This window comes from Vipera berus (assembly GCF_964194415.1).
Source record: "Vipera berus genome assembly, chromosome: 3".
In the NCBI taxonomy this organism is placed as follows: Eukaryota; Metazoa; Chordata; class Lepidosauria; order Squamata; family Viperidae; genus Vipera; species Vipera berus.
In genome coordinates, this window is record NC_138204.1 from 113,286,244 (window position 1) to 113,308,391 (window position 22,148).

General features: G+C 43.2%; 1 protein-coding gene across 1 annotated transcript in view; it reads left to right on the forward strand.

Moving 5' to 3' along the window:
* Nucleotides 1–430: 430 nt before the first annotated feature.
* The window catches only part of LOC308666413 (uncharacterized protein), a 51,017-nt gene continuing 29,299 nt past the window's right edge, over nt 431–22,148 (forward strand). Inside the window, exons 1-2 of the mRNA XM_081325242.1 lie at nt 431–465; nt 635–699. The gene's annotated coding sequence lies outside the window, so the exon portion shown is untranslated. The remainder of the gene's footprint in view (nt 466–634; nt 700–22,148) is intronic.

Below are 22,148 nucleotides of genomic sequence, written 5' to 3' on the forward strand. Positions count from 1 at the left end.
ATTTAAGTCCCTTTGTACCTTCAACCATAGTGTTTCATAATTATTCTTATACAATTTTACATTAGAGGCTGCAATATATACTCCTAAATATTTAACCTTTTTCACTATTTCAAAACCTGTTAATTTAGATAACATATCCCTTTCACTCATAGATAAGTTCTTAGATAATATCTTAGTCTTATTACTATTCACCTTGAACCCAGAAACCTTACCATACTGAGTTATAATTTCCATCAAATCTATAACCGACTGTAACGGTTGGGATACTGTCACAATTTATGGAAAATTTATGGAAAACAAATTCATGTAATTCTTCTCCTTGTATATCCTTAATGATTCACAATTTATGTTTTTTATTCTTCACAGAACTGTCAGGTTTCCAGGCATCCTGAAAACATTAAGATGCATGTGGGCGATGAGGAACCAGCAGGCCACGATTTAAGTTTCAAGATACGTTCCCATCAGGTAAGCAATCTAGCATCTGAGGAATCTTTTGAGTGTGCATTACCGAGAAATATTTCATGTCGTAATAAGAGGTGAAGAAGCCCAGGGTGAGTGGGAGGAAAGCGTGGGGAAGTGAGTGGACTGATATAGAAATATTTTCCTGACTTTTAATGTATTTTGGCTTTTCCAGATTCTTCAGACAAAAACTCAACGACTAGAAATGGATCTGAAGGGATAAAGGGAGCAGAATTATATGTAAGTTTTGGCACAGTTGAAAATGCCTTTTTGTGGTGCACAAACATTTTAGATATCCTCTCCAGAATAACTTCTGAAAAGTATTTAGTAACAATTTGCTGTTTATTATCTTCACGGATTATCAGCCATCAAGCCAGTGTTGACTCTTAATGCTCACCTAGTTTATCTTGTGGTTACTTATTATGAGATAATCACAGCTTAATCCTACCAAGTTCACACTTTAAACACAACTTTCATAATTTTTACATTGACAATGGGATTGGCCATTGTATCAAACAAACAAACAAATAAATAAATGTATACATATATACATACATCAGCAGTGGAATTTCAGAGAGTTTAGCATTTCTTACAATACAGTTTGATTGTCGAGGAGCAAGAACGCTGCATTCAGTGAAATTATAACTGTAAAGAATTTACTCAAGAGTAAAGGTAAAGGTTTCCTGTTAGTCATGTCTGACTCTAGGGCACAGTGTTCATCTCGTTACTTGGCTGTGGGAGCCAGCATTGTCCAAAGACAATTTCCATATTCATGTGGCCAACATGGCTATACAACAAAGGTACATGGAATGCTGTTGCCTTCCCACTGAAGTGGTACCTATTAATCTACTTGCATTTGCATGTTTTTGAACTGCTGGGTGGGAAGGAGCTGGGGCAAGTAATGGAGCTCAGAGCTCACCCCATTATAAGCGCTGACGTCCTCGAGCATATTAAAGAGGAACGAAACACTAGAAGGCAGAATATGGTGGGAATTGTTCATTTCTCAGAAATGAAAATAATTGGAGGGACATTTGTGCTAGCTGCAGACTGGTGTAAACTGAATTAAGCCAATTCTGGATTACTGAATGGAGTGAAAGCAGCATGGGGAAGGGCAGTGCTTTGAATGTTGAAGAGCGTTTTGGTAAATTTGACAACTTTCTCCTCACAACAGAAGGGAAATGATGAAAATTATATTCTAGTAAAACTTGGAAAATAAGCTAGGAATAGCAACAGTTGAATTTGTTTTTTAAACAGATCCTCTCGTAATGACTGCCAATTGTATTAATACTTTTCTTATCTCATGCTCCCTCATAAACAAGATACTGCCTTAATCACTGAGGAAGAAATCTGTTGGATGTTTTGACAGGTAATCATTTGTGAGAAATGAGAACTTTCCCCTTATCCTACATCCATAACTTTAATTTGCTTCTAAAAATCATTTTGAATTGATTTATGCCTTTTGTGGAATATGTAAGAAAAATAAAAATAAATGGTTAGGTAGTACCATTTTGTGACATTGCATGAGATAAATAAAATTTGCAATAGTGATGAGAGCTTCATATGAAAAACAAACTCAACTATTGCTATTTCTAGCTCTTTTTCCCCAAAGCTTGATTAGAACAAAGGTCTATGAATAGCTGAGGTGGGTCGCAAGATGGTATTGTTGGTGGAGATGTTCCAGGGGCATGGAAGATAAGCATTGGTTGGAAGCCAGCGGGTTCGCCCACCGCCCCAGTCCAAGCTGCAAGCCTCCAGGCCATACCAGGTTTGAGCTCCCTAGGGCCACAGCAGCGGCCGGCCATCGTCCACACTGCCCAGGCCGCGCTACCAGCGCACCACAAACAAACGGCTCCAGAACCATGGCCACGACCGTTCTACAGGCCGCTATCATCCAGGATTGCCATCCCAAGGGGGGGGGTCTCCGCGGCATAGAAGCAGCACCCACCATCATGCGGCTGATCACCAAGCTGCCATAATCTCCCGGACGCTCCTGCTGTTGCGAGGGGGGGCAAAGCCGCCCAAAGCCCCAGATCCAAGGTGCCACAGCTGCAGTTCCAAGGCCACTGCATCCGCGGCTGATCACAAGGCCGCCATTGTCTCCTCGCTGCTTCTGCCGTTCGGGGGGGGGCACTGTGCTAAAAAGCGGCGCCCACCAGCTGCTCCCTGCTCCAACCTCCAAGCAAGGCACTAAGCCGCAGGTTGCAGACCTGTGGGTTAAAGCATTATTTCCTTTGTATGTACGTACAAACCCCAAAACCCATGGAGGTATTTTTATTTTTTATATTTTCAACTGAAGAAAAAGGTTGATAATTCAAGTAAAAAACCTAAGCGGCCTAATTTCTCTGTTTTTCATAATTTACAGAATGGACATTTCAAAACTCTTGATGGAAAAAGAGGAGCTTGAATTAAAGAATCAGGAGCTCATAAACAAAAATCTCCAACTGACCAAAGAAAAAGAGAAACTCTGCACAGCATATGAAGAAAAGTTGAGGAAGTAAGAAATGTTTAGACAGCAAAGCTGACTTTCTCTTCCAGAATTTAATGTTAAATTCTCCTTAGCTCCTTCCTCTGGTTGTACTTTACACAACATTCTGGGATGAATTATGTTGCCTGGAAAAATGTTAGGGAAAAGCAAAAATGACTCTTTTTAACTTGTTCCAAATGTTCTGGCTCTCCAAGCACGTCTAGTGCCTTTTTCTGACCTCAGCAAGGCCGTGTTTCTTTAAAGATTTTCATTTTCAGAGACTTTGTGTTTTATTAAAGCAATAGCAAGAGAAGAGATCACTGGGTCCCAGATTCTCTTCACAGGGAATCTTCATGGCCCTATTACCTATGTTTAGGAATCCTTGGTTTTATCTCCTACATACTAGTGTGCTTTTCAATCACGCCAGGTCCCGGCTTCCACTTTGTTCTTTATTTCAACCCTCACAAATTCAATCTCATCCATCATTCTGTACACATCAGAAACTTTGATTTTGGAAATTGTTTTGTATTGGCTTGTGCCTGTTCTAGTATGTAAAAGAAAAAAGAAAAAATGTCTTTAAGATCTGAAGATTCCTTGGTGATAATAATGGATTGTCAAATGCTAAGTACTGAAAGGACAACCATTAACTTGTACTAATCAAACTCTTAAATATAGCGATCTTAACTTTAATGCTGAAGGAGATAATGAAACCACTTTAGAGTATAATGGAGGTAGAGTCTGCATAGATTTACTGCTTCATCACTTTTACTGAGCATTTCCAAAGTACCCAGTAAATAATTGCAGCATTTGTTCCTGTAAGAAGAGCTTGGTAGCTGTTTTAATACAAATAGCAAAAAGTACATTAATTAAAATTATAGAATTTGTATTGCAAACAAAAAATCAGTTATTTTAATTAGTTTTAATTTTAAGCAAGTTTTATGACTCAAATAAAAAAACACCCTAAGGGGGCTAATTTTCCTCTGTTCTTGATATTTTACAGAAAAAATAGTTCAGATGAGTCTGTACAACTAGACAAATTCCAACAAGAGAATCAGAGTCTCAACTGCAAGTATCTGAAATCCACTGAAGAAAAAAAAATGTCCTAAGAAGAATTAATGACCTTAATGATGAACTTTATAGGTAAGAAATATTTACATAGCAATCCTGACTTTTTTTTATCAAATTCAAATTTATTTGTTGGAGCCCTGAGCCCAGATATAATGGATAAAAGAAATATTCCATTCTTTTATATCTATGTATTAGTGAATAAGAGAAGAGCAACAGATATAATGTAATATAAAAATAAGAACGTAATTACGCTTTAAGGAATAAAGGAAAAAATCAAGTGGTCTAATTTCCCTCTGCTCCTGATATTTTACAGAAAAAATAGTTCAGATGAGTCTGTACAACTAGACAAACTTCGACGAGAGTATCAGAGTCTCAACTGCAAGTATCTGAAATCCACTGAAGAAAAAAATGATCTCCTAAGAGAAAATAATGACCTTAATGATGAACTTTATAGGTAAGAAATACTTACATAGCAATCCTGACGTTTTCTTTCAAATTCAAATTTATTTGTTGGAGCCCTGAGCCCAGATATAATGGATAAAAGAAATATTCCATTCTTTTATATCTATGTATTAGTGAATAAGAGAAGAGCAACAGATATAATGGAATATAAAAATAATTAAGAACGTAGTTACCGTTCAAGAAATAAAGGAAAAAATCACGTGGGCTAATTTCTCTCTGGTCCTTGTAACTTACAGAAAGATAACATTGATTTCGAAACTGTTATCAGAAAATGAAGAGCTCCGAATGAAGACTGAGATGCTCGTGTTCAAAAATATTGAACTATCTGATGAGAAAGAGATGCTCTCCAGAGTGTATGAGGAAAAACTGTGCAGGTGAGGAATTTGTTAGATAGCCACCATGAATTCCTGTTCCAGAATTTCATAATAAATTCTCCTTAACTTAGAAATCTTGGAAAGACCTTAAATTCCCCTTAGGGGGGAAAATGAATTAGGGTTCATTACACCTTTACATATACACAGTGCTTTTTTTGTAAAAGAAAAAGGTGCCGGAACTCACACGTCATACAACCCAGCTTGCCTATCCTACAAGGTTCCATCCAAAAAAGGTGCCAAATCTAAGAGTTAGTCTCATGGAAGTGAATGGGAAGGTATCTATAGGAGAGATCTTTCAACCCCCAACCCCACACTGCCCAACAATATTTATATACTTTCACAGTGCTTTTTTTTAAAAAAAAAAGGTGCCGGAACTCTCATCTTGGCGGGCACAGGAGGCGGGGGAGGGGGTGCTGCTGCAGTCACAGGTGCAAAGTGTGTTGGCGGCGGGCTCCCCTCCCTGGGGCTGGAGCCTGCACAGCTGGTGCTGTGGGAGCAGCAGAGCCCACTCTATATGGCGGGGCTGCGCAATGCGGGCAGCAGAGGCGGTACGGGCCAGGCGATGTTTTAATCTTATGATTTTAAAAATATATTTTTTCTATTGTAAGTTTCTCCAAACCTCGCCATGTGGATTGCATACAAATATTATATCATTGGTAAATAAAGGTAGAACATATGTTGAATATACATCAAATGATAATATGCTTCCCTGTACACCGCCCCGAGTCCTTCGGGAGAAGGGCGGTATATAAATCCAATAAAATAAATAAAATAAATAAATAAAGTCAATTCTTGCTCAATGACAGACCAAGGAGTTAACTCAGAAAGGCAAGAGGAAAATCTAGAAGAGGTCTGTGCAGCTCTTCAACATCTTCATCAACATCTTCATCTTCATTTGGATGAGGGGATAGATGGGGAACAACACCAAGCTGGCAGGAATAGCTAATACTCCAGAAGATAGGTTTAAGATACAGGAGGATCTGGACTCGAACACTGGGCACTATCTAACTATCTATCTCCTCCCCCTCACACCCCCCAAGGTTTCAGGAGGACCCGGGCAAATAGCCACTGTGAGAGAGTGGCCTAATCTTATCATATGCTACCTCCCTAGAGGTGAGAGCTCTAGGTGGTATGCCTCATCCTGGTCATGTGATTCAACCTGCTCCCCGGTTCTGACCGTCGTGAGAGGACGGGGGTTGATCTGTTCCAGGGTACACCCAGCTCAAGTGGCAGTTGAGCTTGGTTAGCAAACAGGACACCTCCTGCTGATTTAAGACCCTCCCGATCAATCTAGGGACTGCCTTTTTTGCCAAACTTACTTACTTTAATATCAATGACTCGTCTCAGCTACTCCAGCACAGCCTTATACGCCCTCAGGGGTGCCCCCCCTTCCTGGATGCGACCTGCCTCACTTTCCACTCTGCCTCTTGATGAAGGGCCCAATTGTTGGGACCCTGAGAGATGGCTGGGCAGGGATAGGGGCCTCCGTTACAAACCTAATAAGAGGCTCCTGGTTAATTTTTAGTTAATTTTTTTATAGGGTTAGGGAGGGGGGAGGGTTTTCATGGTTGGATGGAAAGGGGGGAATTCCACCAACTATTATTCAGACCAGATCTGGGATTGATCACATGGAGGGGGAGCTAAGGCTGGTTGCCTCCGGGGCTCCAGAACAGGTCGTGGGATTACCTATTCCCACATTAGGGAATGGCATCAGGTGTAAAGACAGAGGACCCTATCGACATCTGGGATTGCGTCCCCGCTATCTCCAAGCGGTGAAGCGCTCCAACCCTCTGGTTTCTTCCCAAGACTCCGGGAGCAAGAATAAGCAGCCACCTGAGCTCCGGTTGGTGTACTTGAATGCCAGGTCCATAATCAATAAGGCTCCTCTCATTTGCGATCTGATTGAAAGTGAGCATACGGACCTGGCTTGCATTACGGAGACCTGGTTGGGCCCAGAGGGTGGTGTCCCTCTGGTCGATCTCTGCCCACCAGATTTCCGAGTGCTTCACCGACCTGGGGCTCAGGGTAGGGGCGGGGGAGTGGCAGTAGTTATGAGAAAGACTCTTTGTCCTCAGGAGTCCACCATTGTCCAAATAGCCGGATGTGAATTCCTCCTCCTGAGATGTGGCCCTAGGTCGCAGCTAGGCTTACTGCTGGTATACATTCCGCCTAGTCGCACAGCAACGGCCCTGCCTGAGCTTCTCGATATCCTCTCGGGGCTGGTGGTTGAATTCCCCAAGTTTTCAATCTACCATCCCTGGGAGGATCATCTGAGTTAGCCCGAGAGTTCATGGCTTCCATGACGGCCATGCACCTGATACAAGTAATTCGGGGCCCGACTCATGTGGGGGGCCACACACTTGATTTGGTTTTTCTATCTAGATGGTGGTTACATGATCTTGGTGGGGGTTCCCCAATTATTATACCCCTGTCATGGACCGATCATCATCTCCTGAGGCTGGTCTTCTACTATGCCACCCCCCGTTGTGGAGTTGTGGAACCATCAAGATGGTTCCGTCCCAGGTGCTTAATGGACCCTGAGAAGTTCCAGGCAGCACTGGGGTCTCCACCTGCCTCCTTTGCTCACAGCTCGGTTGATGCCTTAGTGGAAGCCTGGGAAAAGGCTGCCATGGATGCACTTAACCTAGTTGTTCCCTTGCGGCCCCTGACCCGATGCAGATCCCAGTTCGCTCCATGGTATTCCATGGAGCTCCGGGAGATGAAGCGTCGGAGACGGGGCCTAGAGAGCTGTTGGAGATCCACCCGATCTGAATCCGACCGATCACGACTAAGATCCTTTACTAGATCTTATCTCGTAGCAATGAGGATGGCGAGGTCTAATTACTTCGCTACACTCATTGCGTCCACAGATAACCGCCCGGCTGCCTTGTTTAGGGTAACTCGCTCCCTCCTTAATCAAGAGGTGAAGGAGGATCCCTTACAGGGTCGTGCCGAGGAGTTTTGCCAACATCTGTCGGACAAAATCACTCGGATTCGGACCGGCTTGGACTCCGACTGGGCAGAGTCTGACGATCAGGACATGGGTGGTCTTGTCGATGTTATATGGGACGAGTTCGACCCTGTGACCCCAAAGGAAGTGGACAGAATTATGAGGAAGCTGAGCTCCACCACTTGTTTATTAGATCCGTGCCCTTCTTGGCTGGTTTATTCAGCTCGAGAGGGAACACGAAGCTGGCTCCAGGCGGTGATATCTGCCTCCTTGAGTGAGGGTTGTTTCCCCTCCGTCTTGAAAGAAGCGGTGGTGAGACCCCTCCTCAAGAAACCTACCTTAGACCCAACTATATTAAACAACTTTCGTCCGGTCTCCAACCTTTGCTTTCTTGCTAAGATTGTTGAGAGTGTGGTGGCGCATCAGCTCCCTTCGGTTCTGGAGGAAACTGACTATCTGGACCTGTACCAATCGGGTTTCAGGCCCGGACACAGCACAGAGACGGCATTGGTCGCACTGATAAATGATCTCTGGAGAGCTCGGGACAGAGGCTGTTCCTCTGTCCTAGTCCTTCTAGATCTCTCAGCGGCTTTTGATACCATCGACCATGGTATCTTGCTGCAGCGTCTCAGGGGATTGGGAGTGGGAGGCACGGTTCTTCAGTGGTTCTCCTCCTATCTCATGGGACGTTCGCAGTCGGTATTAATGGGGGCAGAGGTCGAGCTCGAGGCCTCTCACTTGTGGAGTCCCTCAAGGATCGGTCCTCTCACCTCTCCTGTTCAACATCTACATGAAACTGCTAGGTGAGATCATTCGTGGTTTTGGAGTCGGGTATCACCAGTGTGCTGATGATACCCAGCTTTTTATTTTGACCCCAAACCACCTCAGTGATGCCTTCGATGTGATGTCCCGTTGCCTGGAAGCAGTTCGGGTCTGGATGGGGAGGAACAGGCTTCAACTCAACCCTGGCAAGACTGAGTGGCTGTACGTACCGGCATCTCGGGATATTCAGAACATTCCATCTCTTTCTATAGGGGGTGAGTTATTACCCCCTGTAGATAGGGCTCGCAACTTGGGAGTCTTCCTAGATTCACAGCTTTCCTTGGAAGACCAAATAATAGCTGTGACTAGAGGAGCTTTTGCCCAGGTTCGCCTGGTGCGGGATGCCCTGCGTATGGTCACTCATGCACTCGTGACCTCTCGTTTAGACTACTGCAATGCTCTCTACATGGGGCTGCCCTTGAGGACCACTCGGAGGCTCCAACTGGTACAGAATGCAGCCGCGAGAGTTGTGTTGGGAGTCTCCCGATACTCCCATGTTACACCTCTACTCCGTGAGCTGCATTGGCTCCCAGTTGTCCTCCGGGTAAGATTCAAGGTGCTGGTAATGGTTTTCAAAGCCCTACATGGCATGGGTCCGGAGTACTTTAAGAATCACCTGCTGCCAGCGTCAACTTCCCTCCGCCCAGTGCGCTCCCACAGAGAGGGCCTCCTAAGGGTTCCGCCGTTCGGAGAATGCCATCTGGTGGCTCCCAGGGGGAGGGCGTTCTCTGTGGGCGCGCCTGACCTATGGAACCGTTTACCAGTTGAGCTCCGGATGGCTCTCGACCTTCACTCCTTCCGACGCGACCTAAAAACCTATCTGTTTGAGCAATCCGGTCTGTTCTGACGGGTTCTGTTGTAATTATTGTTTTAAGGTAACTTATCTTCTGCATTTGGGCATTAGGGTTTAATTTGTTTACAATATCTGTATTTGTGCATTTTGATATTTATGTCACTGTTCACCGCCCTGAGTCCTTAGGGAGAAGGGCGGTATACAAATCAAATAAATAAATAAATAAATAAAATGAAATTCAATTGTGAAAAAGTAAGGTTCTACATTTAGACAAGAAAAATCAAATGCACAGGTATAATATAGGTGGTACCTTGCTCAATAGTAGTAACTGTGAGAGAGATCTCGGAGTCCTAGTGGACAATCACTTATATATGAGCCAGCAGTGTACTGCAGCTGCCAAAAAAGCCAACACAGTGCTAGGCTGCATTAACAGGGATAGAATCAAGATCACGTGAAGTACTAATACCACTTTACAATGCCTTGGTAAGGCCACACCTGGAATATTGCATCCAGTTTTGGTCACCACGATGTAAAAAAGGTGTCGAGACTCTAGAAAGAGTACAGAGAAGAGCAACAAAGATAATTGGGGGACTGGAGGCTAAAACATATAGGGAACGGTTGCTGGAATTGGGTATGTGTAGTTTAATGATGAGAAGGATGAAGGGTGACATGATAGCAGTGTTCCAATATCTCAGGGGCTGCCACAAAGAAGAAGGAGTCAAGCTATTCTCCAAAGCACCTGAAAGCAGGACAAGAAGCAACGGATGGAAATTAGTCAAGGAGAGAAGCAACCTAGAACTAAGGAGAAATTTCCTGACAGTTAGAACAATTAACCAGTGGAACAACCAGCCTCCAGAAGTGGTGAATGCTCCAACACTGGAAGTTTTTAAGAAGAGACTGGCCAGCCATTTGTCTGAACTTGCATAGGGTTTCCTGCCTTAGCAGGGGGTTGGACTAGATGACCTCCAAGGTCCCTTCCAAATTATTATTATTATTATTATTATTATTATTATTATTATTATTATTATTATTATTATTATTATTATTATTATTATTATTATTATTATTATTATCTTGTAGAAAGGAAAGGCCCGCACTGATAAATTAAAAATCTTTGCGGTCTGCAAAGGAATGCTGGTGGGCTAATCAATGATTTGGTGACTAGAGGAGCATCTACAGTGTTGGAGCTTGTGGTCATGGTAAGCCATGGAGGCACTAGGCAACATGACTTTCAGGGCAGTGGTGGTGATTTTATTACTTTAAAAAAAAAGTCTGTGCTCTGTCCAAGGGTGCTTGGTAGGCTGCAAATACAGGCCTGGTCTAGAATTTATTTTGGAGCATTCAACTATCTAGAGCAGGCATATCAAACTCATTTTGTTTGAGGCAACTTTTTATAAAAGAATTGCCATTAATTTGTTTTAATAAAATAATTTAAATCAATTTTTCACTTGATTTCAAATTTTTTAGTAAAATTGCCAAATGCGATAAACTAGTTTTAGGTATATGTTACTGGAAGGAAAAAGCAATCCCTGTTGCGTTACTGATCCCAGAGAAACATTTGCATGTATGCAGGTATCGTTAGGGTGCCATAGTTATGGATGAGAAATATTGGTTGCAAAGTTGGCATTTCTGGATGTAATACAGATATTTTGGACTTATTTTTGTTTCTTTGCATGTTTGATATTTTTAAAAAGGCATATGCTACGGACTACGCTTATGCACATATGTAACATGATCACTGCTTGTCCAAAATTTTACTATACAGATAATATCCCCAGAAATTATTTTAGCCTTTTTAATAAATGTTGTTATTGATGTTAAGCTCACCAGGGAAAACATCATATATTGTTATGTATATAGTAGGTTAATTATTTAAAGACTGAAGTGCAACATAACTAGATTCTAAATAATCTATTTTTCAAAACACACAACAGTCCAAACAGTAAAACTAAAGTCCAAATTAAGAATATTTCATTCTTAAGCATTGTTTAGATTCAAAATAGTTTTCAAGAGTGTACAAAAGATACTATTTTTTCTAGAATCAGCTAAATTAGACATATTACATTGACAAAAATATTTCTCATTTCTTTCCTGTTACCTTTGATTTCATTGCAGATATGTTAACATAAGAAATAGATTATTTTGTTATCTAATTTTACCTTCCAAAAGACAGAAGCAGATGAAAAATGTGAGGTTCTTTCCTGTTGGCTTTTCTGAATTAGCTGTTTTAGATTCCAAAAGTTTAGTTCCTAAAGAAGTAATCCTGTAAATAATGTTAACTCCTCCTCTAGTGCAGGCTAGCAATCTTGGCTCTTTTTTATGACTCAAGGACTTCAACTCCCAGAATTCCTGAGCCAGCATGGCTCAGCTTGGAAACCTCTCCCTTTCCCCTCAGCATGGCTGGCTCAGGATTTCTGGGAGTTGAAGTCCATGAGTCATTAAAAAAAGAGCCAAGATTGCTAGCCCTGCAATAGGCTTAGGAAAACCAATAAGGGAGCTGGGTTGTTGTTTTTTTTTGTGTGTTTTTTTTTAAAAAAAGGTGCCCCAAAGCAGTTCTGAGCGTTCTATGAGGAAAAAAAGCCCTATACTTTCATAGTGAGAGTTTCCTGATATCAAATCAGTTCCCATTATTTTTAACTAAGAATGCTTTGTTGTTGGTCCAGATTCAAATCCAGGAGCTGGGGCAAATAATGGAGCTCAGAGCTCACCCCATTATAAGTGCTGAAGTCCTCGAGCATATTAAGGAGGATATGGTGGCAATTGTTCATTTCTCACAAATGAAAATAATTGGAGGGACATTTGTGCTAGCTACAGACTGGTGTAAACTGAATTAAGCCAATTCTGGATTAATGAAGCGGAATGAAAGCAGCATGGGGAAGGGTAGTGCTTTGAATGTTGAAGAGCCTTTTGGTAAATTTGACAACTTTCTCCTCACAACACAAGGGAACTGATCAAAATTATATTCTAGTAAAACTTGGAAAATAAGCTAGGAATAGCAACAGTTGAATTTGTTTTTTAAACAGATCCTCTCGTAATGACTGCCAATTGTATTAATACTTTTCTTATCTCATGCTCCCTCATAAACAAGATACTGCCTTAATCACTGAGGAAGAAATCTGTTGGATGTTTTGACAGTTAGGCATTTGTGAGAAATGAGAACTTTCCCCTTCTCCTACATCCATAACTTTATTTTGCTTCTAGAAATCATTTTGAATTGATTTATGCCTTTCGTGGAATGTATACGAAAAATAAAAAGAAATGGTTAAAGCATTATTTCCTTTATATGTACGTACAACCCCCAGACCCATGAAGGTATTTTTTACTTTTTATATTTTTAACTGAAGAAAAAGGTTGATAATTCAAGTAAAAAACCTAAGTGGCCTAATTTCTCTGTTTTTCATAATTTACAGAATGGACATTTCAAAACTCTTGAGGGAAAAAGAGGAGCTTGAATTAAAGAATCAGGAGCTCATAAACAAAAATCTCCAATTGACCAAAGAAAAAGAGCAACTCTGCGCAGAGTATGAAGAAAAGCTGAGGTGAGAAATGTTTAGATAGCAAAGATGACTTTCTCTTCCAGAATTTCATATTAAATTCTAGTGCCTTTTTCTGACCTCAGCGAGGCCTCATTTCTTTAAAGATTTTTACTTTCAGAGACTTTGTGTTTTATTAAAGCAATAGCAAGAGAAGAGATCACTGGGTCCCAGATGGGTATTAAACATCACGAATCTGTTCACAGGGAATCTTCGTGGCCCAATCACCTATGTTTAGGAATCCTTGGTTTTTATCTCCCACCTACTAGTGTGCTTTCCAATCATGCCAGATCCCAGCTTCCACTTTGTTATTTATTTCAACCATTAACTTGTACTAATCAAACTCTTAAATACAGCAATCTTAACTTTAATGCTGAAGGACCTAATCAAATCCCTTTAGAGTATAAAGGAGGTAGAGTCTGCATAGATTCACTGCTTCATCACTTTTACTGAGCATTTCCAAAGTATCCAGCACAGTGCCCCCCCGAATGGCAGAAGCAGCGAGGAGACAATGGCGGCCTTGTGATCAGCCGCGGATGCAGTGGCCTTGGAACTGCAGCTGTGGCACCTTGGATCTGGGGCTTTGGGAGGCTTTGCCCACCCTCGCAACAGCAGGAGCGTCCGGGAGATTATGGCAGTTTGGTGATCAGCCGCATGATGGTGGGTGCTGCTTCTATGCCGCGGAGACCCCCCCCCTTGGGATGGCAATCCTGGATGATAGCGGCCTGTAGAACGGTCGTGGCCATGGTTCTGGAGCCGTTTGTTTGTGGTGCACTGGTAGCGCGGCCTGGGCAGTGTGGACGATGGCCGGCCGCTGCTGTGGCCTTAGGGAGCTCAAACCTGGTATGGCCTGGAGGCTTGCAGCTTGGACTGGGGCGGTGGGCGAACCCGCTGGCTTCCAACCAATGCTTATCTTCCATGCCCCTGGAACATCTCCACCAACGATACCATCTTGCGACCCACCTCGGTCACCTTGGCTGGTTATTTGGGCATGGTCATATGCCCCTGCTCCTGTGACTTCCCCATTAATAGTCCGGAAGAACCCGGGAACTGACCGTGTTGAGAGGGCGGTTTTGGATTGGCCATCAACCACCCCACTGATGTGAGAGATCAGTTGGGGTAGGTTTATCCCGGTGGTTCGTACTCTGTCTACCCCAGGTTGGATGCCTCAGCTGTAATGAGAGGGCAGTTGTGGTTTTTTCGCCTGGTTACCGGCTCGGGTGAACAAAGTAAGCACTTTTACCACACATTGAATCCAAACCTTTACAAATTATTTTGAATTGTTTGAGTCTGTGTAAAAGAGGAAAATGTTCTTTGAATGAAAAGACTCTTCATGGGAAATATTCACAGCCAGTTATAAAGATCATTCTAGATAGTTTAGCAGATCCATTGTTATATCCCCTACATCAGAGATCACCAACCTTTCTTGGTTGGCAGACCAGAAGAAAGGGAAGGGGAAGCATTTTTGCCCCATGAGGTGTGGCGTTGGCTCATCTTTTACATAGCGTGGCAGCATGGTGTTCCATTTTTACATCCTGGGGTGTGGCAGTCTCTTTTTGTACCCCATGGCATGGTAGTGGCCTGTTTTTACACCTTGTGGGGCAGTAGTATTCCGTTTCTGCACCCCGCAGCATGGCAGCAGCCCATTTTTGTGATCTGTGGTGTGGCAGCAGCCTGTTTTTCTACCCCGAGGCACAGAAGCAGCCCGTTCTTGCGCCCTGAGCCAAAGCAGTGCCCATTTTTGCACCATGTACTGCGGTGTCCTGTTTTTGCACCCCATGGCTGTAGCGCTAGCACAAGTGAGTAGGTGTATGTGCATTGGCCAGCCTGTCCTGTGGCCCGATGGCCAGCAGTCCATGGTCCACTACCAGGCCAGGGTCCACAGGTTGGGGACCCCTGCCCTAGGTAGTAGGATTTACATTTTAAAAACAATATTAGTGTTGATATTTCTTGTTTTAACATGATACTGCCTGCATCCCACAGATGTGGCTTTGCTTGTTTGCATGGCTTGGTTTCTGGCATACCGCAGCCCGGTGCCAGTCCATGAACCGGGGATTGGGGGACCCCTGGATTAGAGGAACAGGAGGATAAATGCAATTTAAAAAAATGTTCTAAACATTGTTTCTCAAGACCTACATTCCAGTTTTTGAACATAAAAATATGCTATTCTGCTTTTTCACCTATTACTTTATCTTCTAGCTGCCATCACTTATTTTACAATGGAAGGCAATTTGCTGAGAAAATTAAGACAAAACATGAAACGTCTTAAAAAAGAGGTAAGAGAAAACATTTGTTCATAGGCTATCACAGTAAATCCTATTGTCACACAAGTACCGCAGCCCGGTGCCAGTCCATGAACCGGGGATTGGGGGACCCCTGGATTAGAGGAACTGGAGGATAAATGCAATTTAAAAATTGTGTGCTGTTCTAAACATTGTTTCTCAAGACCTGCATTCCAGTTTTTGAAAATAAAAATATTTATGCTATTCTGCTTTTTCACCTTTTACTTTATCTTCTAGCTGCCATCACTGATTTTGCGATGGAAGGCAATTTGCTGAAAAAATTAAGAGAAAACATGAAACGTCTTAAAAAAGAGGTAAGAGAAAACATTTGTTCATAGGCTATCACAGTAAATCCTATTGTCACACAAGTATGATGGGATATAAAGAAATTTGAGAGCAGCAGACTCACTGTTTCATTTTGGGCAGCCATATAAATTGGATGAATGAGTCAGTGAACTTGCAGAGCTACTTTAAGTCACTGAAAATACTGATTTAACATACTTAATAAGCCAAGTTGCTAATGGAGATTTTATATGACTTTAGCAGGAATACTGTTTGTTTTCTCTGAACTTTTCAGTTAAAATGAAAGGGCTGTTTGGGGATAATAGTAGAAGGACTATATGCCCCATTCCTATCCGAAAGGTCTTTCTCAAAAGGTAACTGGAGTTTCTCCCCCCCCCCCGGAGGTTATTTAGATTCTCATCCAAGAAGCTTCTCTGACTGAAAAAGCGTCTTGGATGAGAAGTGAAATGTTTTCCAGAAGGAGAAAAAAAGGAAGTCCAGTTTTTTTATTCTTCACAGAACTGCCAGGTTTCCAGGCATCCTGAAAACAATAAGATGGATGAGGGCAATGAGGAATCAGCAGGCCACGATTTAAGTTTCAAGATACGTTCCCATCAGGTAAGCAATCTAGCATCTGAGGAATCTTTTGAGTGTGCATTACCAAGAAATATTTCATGTCATAATAAGAGGTGAAGAAGCCCAGGGTGAGTGGGAGGAAAGTGTGTGGAAGTGAGTGGGCTGATATAGAAATATATTCCTGACTTTTAATGTATTTTGGCTTTTCCACATTCTTCAGACAAAAACTCAACGACTAGAAGTGGATCTGAAGAGAGCAAGGGAGGAGCATTATATGTAAGTTTTGGCATAGTTGAAAATGCCTTTATGTAGTGCACAAACATTTTAGATATCCTCTCCAGAATAACTTCTGAAAAGTATTTAGTAACAATTTGCTGTTGCCTTCCCACTGAAGTGGTACCTATTAATCTACTTGCATTTGCATGTTTTTGAACTGCTGGGTGGGCAGGAGCTGGGGCAAATAATGGAGCTTAGAGCTCACCCCATTATAAGTGCAGAAGTCCTCAAGCATATTAAGGAGGTTATGGTGGCAATTGTTCATTTCTCACAAATGAAAATAATTGGAGGGACATTTGTGCTAGCTGCAAACTGGTGTAAACTGAATTAAGCCAATTCTGGATTAATGAAGCGGAATGAAAGCAGCATGGGGAAGGACACTGCTTTGAATGTTGAAGAGCGTTTTGGTAAATTTGACAACTTTCTCCTCACAACAGAAGGGAAATGATGAAAATTATATTCTAGTAAAACTTGGAAAATAAGCTAGGAATAGCAACAGTTGAATTTGTTTTTTAAACAGATCCTCTCGTAATGACTGCCAATTGTATTAATACTTTTCTTATCTCACACTCCCTCATAAACAAGATACTGCCTTAATCACTGAGGAAGAAATCTGTTGGATGTTTTGACAGTTAGGCATTTGTGAGAAATGAGAACTTTCCCCTTCTCCTACATCCATAACTTTATTTTGCTTCTAGAAATCATTTTGAATTGATTTATGCCTTTCGTGGAATGTATACGAAAAATAAAAACAAATGGTTAAAGCATTATTTCCTTTATATGTACGTACAACCCCCAGACCCATGAAGGTATTTTTTACTTTTTATATTTTTAACTGAAGAAAAAGGTTGATAATTCAAGTAAAAAACCTAAGTGGGTTAATTTCTCTGTTTTTCATAATTTACAGAAAGACAATGGAAATTTCAAAACTCTTGATGGAAAAAGAGGAGCTTGAATTAAAAAATCAGGAGCTCATAAACAAAAATCTCCAATTGACCAAAGAAAAAGAGGAACTCTGCGCAGAATATGAAGAAAGGTTGAGGAAGTAAGAAATGTTTAGACAGCAAAGCTGACTTTCTCTTCCAGAATTTCATATTAAATTCTCCTTAGCTCCTTCCTCTGGTCGTACTTTACACAACATTCTGGGCTGAATTATGTTGCCTGGAAAAATGTTAGGGAAAAGCAAAAATGACTCTTTTTAAAGCATTATCTAGTGCAACCCGCGGCTCCGGAGCCGCATGCAGCTCTTTGAGCTGTCTCCTGCGGCTCCCAGTCGCCTGGTGCGCGCGCACCTCTCCGAACGGGTGGAGGTGCGCGCGCAGGTCTCCAAACCTTCAAGGCGGCGCTCGGGCCAGAGAAGTGGGAACTGGAGGGGCCACGATTTCCCCTCCAGAGGAAGAAGGCGCTGGATGCGGCCAGCCCCGCGGGGAAGGGGGAGCGGCGGCGGGGGGGATGGAAAAGTCGCAGAAACGGCAGGAGAGATGCTGACTGGTGGCGGCCTCGGAGGAGGCGGAGGGGGGGAGGGAGGGAAGGGTGACCGGGCGGGGGAGGGGGGGGTGAGCCAGAAGGAAAAGGGAAACTCATCCTGCAGAGCAGTTGCGAAAAGAGGGAGGAGATAAGCCAGCTCGCACGGTCCGGCTTCGTCCTCTGGCCCGGCCCAAACACCGCCTCTCTCGCCCCCTGCGCCGGGGCCAGGCTGGGCACGCGAGGCGTTGTTCCCCTCCCGCAGGGCAGCCGCGGAGCAGACAAAGAAGGGAGGGACGTGCTCCCTCCTTCTGCCCCCCTCCTGAAAAGCGGGCAGGGGGTGGGCTTCCTGGCCGGGCTTCTTTGGAATGCTGGCGCCTGAACAAAGGGCGGGAGCCGCCCAAGGTGGGCTGCAGCAACTCGCTTCTCTGCCCCCCCTCCAGGCAAGCGGGGCTTCGTCCCCCGCCTCTCCGGACCTGCCCGCGGCGCTCCGACCCTCCCACTTTTAAAAGCCGCTGTTCTTAGGACAAAAGCCCCCGTCAACCCCTCCCCCCTGCGCGCGCCGGCCTGGCCCCGTTTGACGAACGTGGCAGGTCTCCGGACGGGACGGCGCGCACCTCTCCAAAGGGGAGACCCGTCGCCGTGCAGGTGCCTCCCATTTTGCGCATGCGCAAAATGTTTTTTGCGCATGCACGTGAGTGGACGCACACGCGCGCACTTTTTGCGGCTCCCACTTTTTTGTTTGTGTGACAGAACCGGTTCTGAGTGGCTCTTTTCCTTTTTCCGGTTGCCGACCCCTGATCTAGTGCCTTTTTCTGACCTCAGCAAGGCCTTGTTTCTTTAAAGATTTTCACTTTCAGAGACTTTGTTTTTTATTAAAGCAATAGCAAGAGAACAGATCACTGGGTCCCAGATGGGTATTAAACATCACGAATCTGTTCACAGGGAATCTTCGTGGCCCAATCACCTATGTTTAGGAATCCTTGGTTTTATCTCCCACCTACTAGTGTGCTTTCCAATCATGCCAGATCCCAGCTTCCACTTTGTTCTTTATTTCAACCCTCACAAATTCAATCTCATCCATCATTCTGTACACATCAGAAACTTTGCTTCTTGAAATTGTTTTGAATTGGCTTGTGCCTGTTCTAGTATGTAAGAAAAAAAAGAAAAAAATATCTTTAAGATCTGAAGATTCCTTGGTGATAATAATGGATTGTGAAATGCTAAATACTGAAAGGACAACCATTAACTTGTACTAATCAAACTCTTAAATATAGCAATCTTAACTTTAATGCTGAAGGACCTAATCAAATCCCTTTAGAGTATAAAGGAGGTAGAGTCTGCATAGATTTACTGCTTCATCACTTTTACTGAGCATTTCCAAAGTATCCAGTAAATAATTGCAGCATTTGTTCCTGTAAGAAGAGCTTGCTAGCTGTTGTAATACAAATAGCAAAAACTACATTAATTAAAATTAAAGAATTTGTATTGCAAACAAAATATCAGTTATTTTATTTAGTTTCAATTTTAAACTGGTTTTATGAGTCAAATTAAAAAAAACACTTAAGGGGGCTAATTTCCCTCTGCTCTTGATATTTTCCTGAAAAAAATAGTTCAGATGAGTCTGTACAACTAGAGAACCTACAACAAGAGAATCAGAGTCTCAACTGCAAGGTTCTGAAATCCACTGAAGAAAAAAAAGAACTCCTAAGAGAAATTAATGACCTTAGTGATGAACTTTATAGGTAAGAAATATTTACATAGCAATCCTGATATTTTCTTTCAAATTCAAATTTGTTTGTTGGAGCCCTGAGCACAGATATAATGGATAAAAGAAATATTCTGTTCCTTTATATCTACGTATTAGTGAATAAGAGAAGAGCAACAGGTATAATGGAATCTAAAAATAATTAAGAATTTAGTTACGCTTAATAATTCAAGGAAAAAATCAAGAGGCCTAATTTCTCTCTGGTCATACAGAAAAATAACATCGAAACTGTTATCAGAAAATGAAGAGCTCCAAATGAAGGCTGAGATGCTCAGGATCAAAAATCTTGAACTATCTGATGAGAAAGAGATGCTCTGCAGAGCGTATGAGGAAAAATTGTGCAGGTGAGGAATTTGTTAGATATCCACCATGAATTCCTGTTCCAGAATTTAATATTAAATTCTCACCAAGTATTTACTATTTTGGTTTTCCAGAACTTCTTCGGCCTTTTTGGACTGAGTGACATACTGTTTTCCTAATGAACTATGGTATTACGACATGAGCTTCATAACCAATTAAAGGAAAATAAATAAATGTTATTCATTTATAAAGAATAAATAAATGTTATTCTTTTATAAATTGTATAAAATGTAACATGGGAGACCATGGCGGCCCGAAGATCGGCCACGGCTGCGACCTTAGTGCCTTGCTTGGAGGTTGGAGCAGGGAGCAGCTGGTGGGCGCCACTTTTTAGCACAGTGCCCCCCCCGAATGGCAGAAGCAGCGAGGAGACAATGGCGGCCTTGTGATCAGCCGCGGATGCAGTGGCCTTGGAACTGCAGCTGTGGCACCTTGGATCTGGGGCTTTGGGAGGCTTTGCCCCCCCTCGCAACAGCAGGAGCGTCCGGGAGATTATGGCAGCTTGGTGATCAGCCGCATGATGGTTGGTGCTGCTTCTATGCCGCGGAGACCCCCCCCTTGGGATGGCAATCCTGGATGATAGCGGCCTGTAGAACGGTTGTGGCCATGGTTCTGGAGCCGTTTGTTTGTGGGCAGTGTGGACGATGGCCGGCCGCTGCTGTGGCCTTAGGGAGCTCAAACCTGGTATGGCCTGGAGGCTTGCAGCTTGGACTGGGGCGGTGGGCGAACCCGCTGGCTGCCAACCAATGCTTATCTTCCATGCCCCTGGAACATCTCCACCAACGATACCATCTTGCGACCCACCTCGGTCACCTTGGCTGGTTATTTGGGCATGGTCATATGCCCCTGCTCCTGTGACTTCCCCATTAATAGTCCGGAAGAACCCAGGAACTGACCGTGTTGAGAGGGCGGTTTTGGATTGGCCATCAACCACCCCACTGATGTGAGAGATCAGTTGGGGTAGGTTTATCCCGGTGGTTCGTACTCTGTCTACCCCAGGTTGGATGCCTCAGCTGTAATGAGAGGGCAGTTGTGGTTTTTTCGCCTGGTTACCGGCTCGGGTGAACAAAGTAAGCACTTTTACCACACATTGAATCCAAACCTTTACAAATTATTTTGAATTGTTTGAGTCTGTGTAAAAGAGGAAAATGTTCTTTGAATGAAAAGACTCTTCATGGGAAATATTCACAGCCAGTTATAAAGATCATTCTAGATAGTTTAGCAGATCCATTGTTATATCCCCTACATCAGAGATCACCAACCTTTCTTGGTTGGCAGACCAGAAGAAAGGGAAGGGGAAGCATTTTTGCACCATGAGGTGTGGCGTTGGCTCATCTTTTACATAGCGTGGCAGCATGGTGTCCGATTTTTACATCCTGGGGTGTGGCAGTCTCTTTTTGTACCCCATGGCATGGTAGTGGCCTGTTTTTACACCTTGTGGGGCAGTACCATTCCGTTTCTGCACCCCGCAGCATGGCAGCAGCCCATTTTTGTGATCTGTGGTGTGGCAGCAGCCTGTTTTTCTACCCCGAGGCACAGTAGCAGCCCGTTCTTGCGCCCTGAGCCAAAGCAGTGCCCATTTTTGCACCATGTACTGCGGTGTCCTGTTTTTGCACCCCATGGCTGTAGCGCTAGCACAAGTGAGTAGGTGTATGTGCATTGGCCAGCCTGTCCTGTGGCCCGATGGCCAGCAGTCCATGGTCCACTACCAGGCCAGGGTCCACAGGTTGGGGACCCCTGCCCTAGGTAGTAGGATTTACATTTTAAAAACAATATTAGTGTTGATATTTCTTGTTTTAACATGATACTGCCTGCATCCCACAGATGTGGCTTTGCTTGTTTGCATGGCTTGGTTTCTGGCATACCGCAGCCCGGTGCCAGTCCATGAACCGGGGATTGGGGGACCCCTGGATTAGAGGAACAGGAGGATAAATGCAATTTAAAAAAATGTTCTAAACATTGTTTCTCAAGACCTACATTCCAGTTTTTGAACATAAAAATATGCTATTCTGCTTTTTCACCTATTACTTTATCTTCTAGCTGCCATCACTTATTTTACAATGGAAGGCAATTTGCTGAGAAAATTAAGACAAAACATGAAACGTCTTAAAAAAGAGGTAAGAGAAAACATTTGTTCATAGGCTATCACAGTAAATCCTATTGTCACACAAGTACCGCAGCCCGGTGCCAGTCCATGAACCGGGGATTGGGGGAC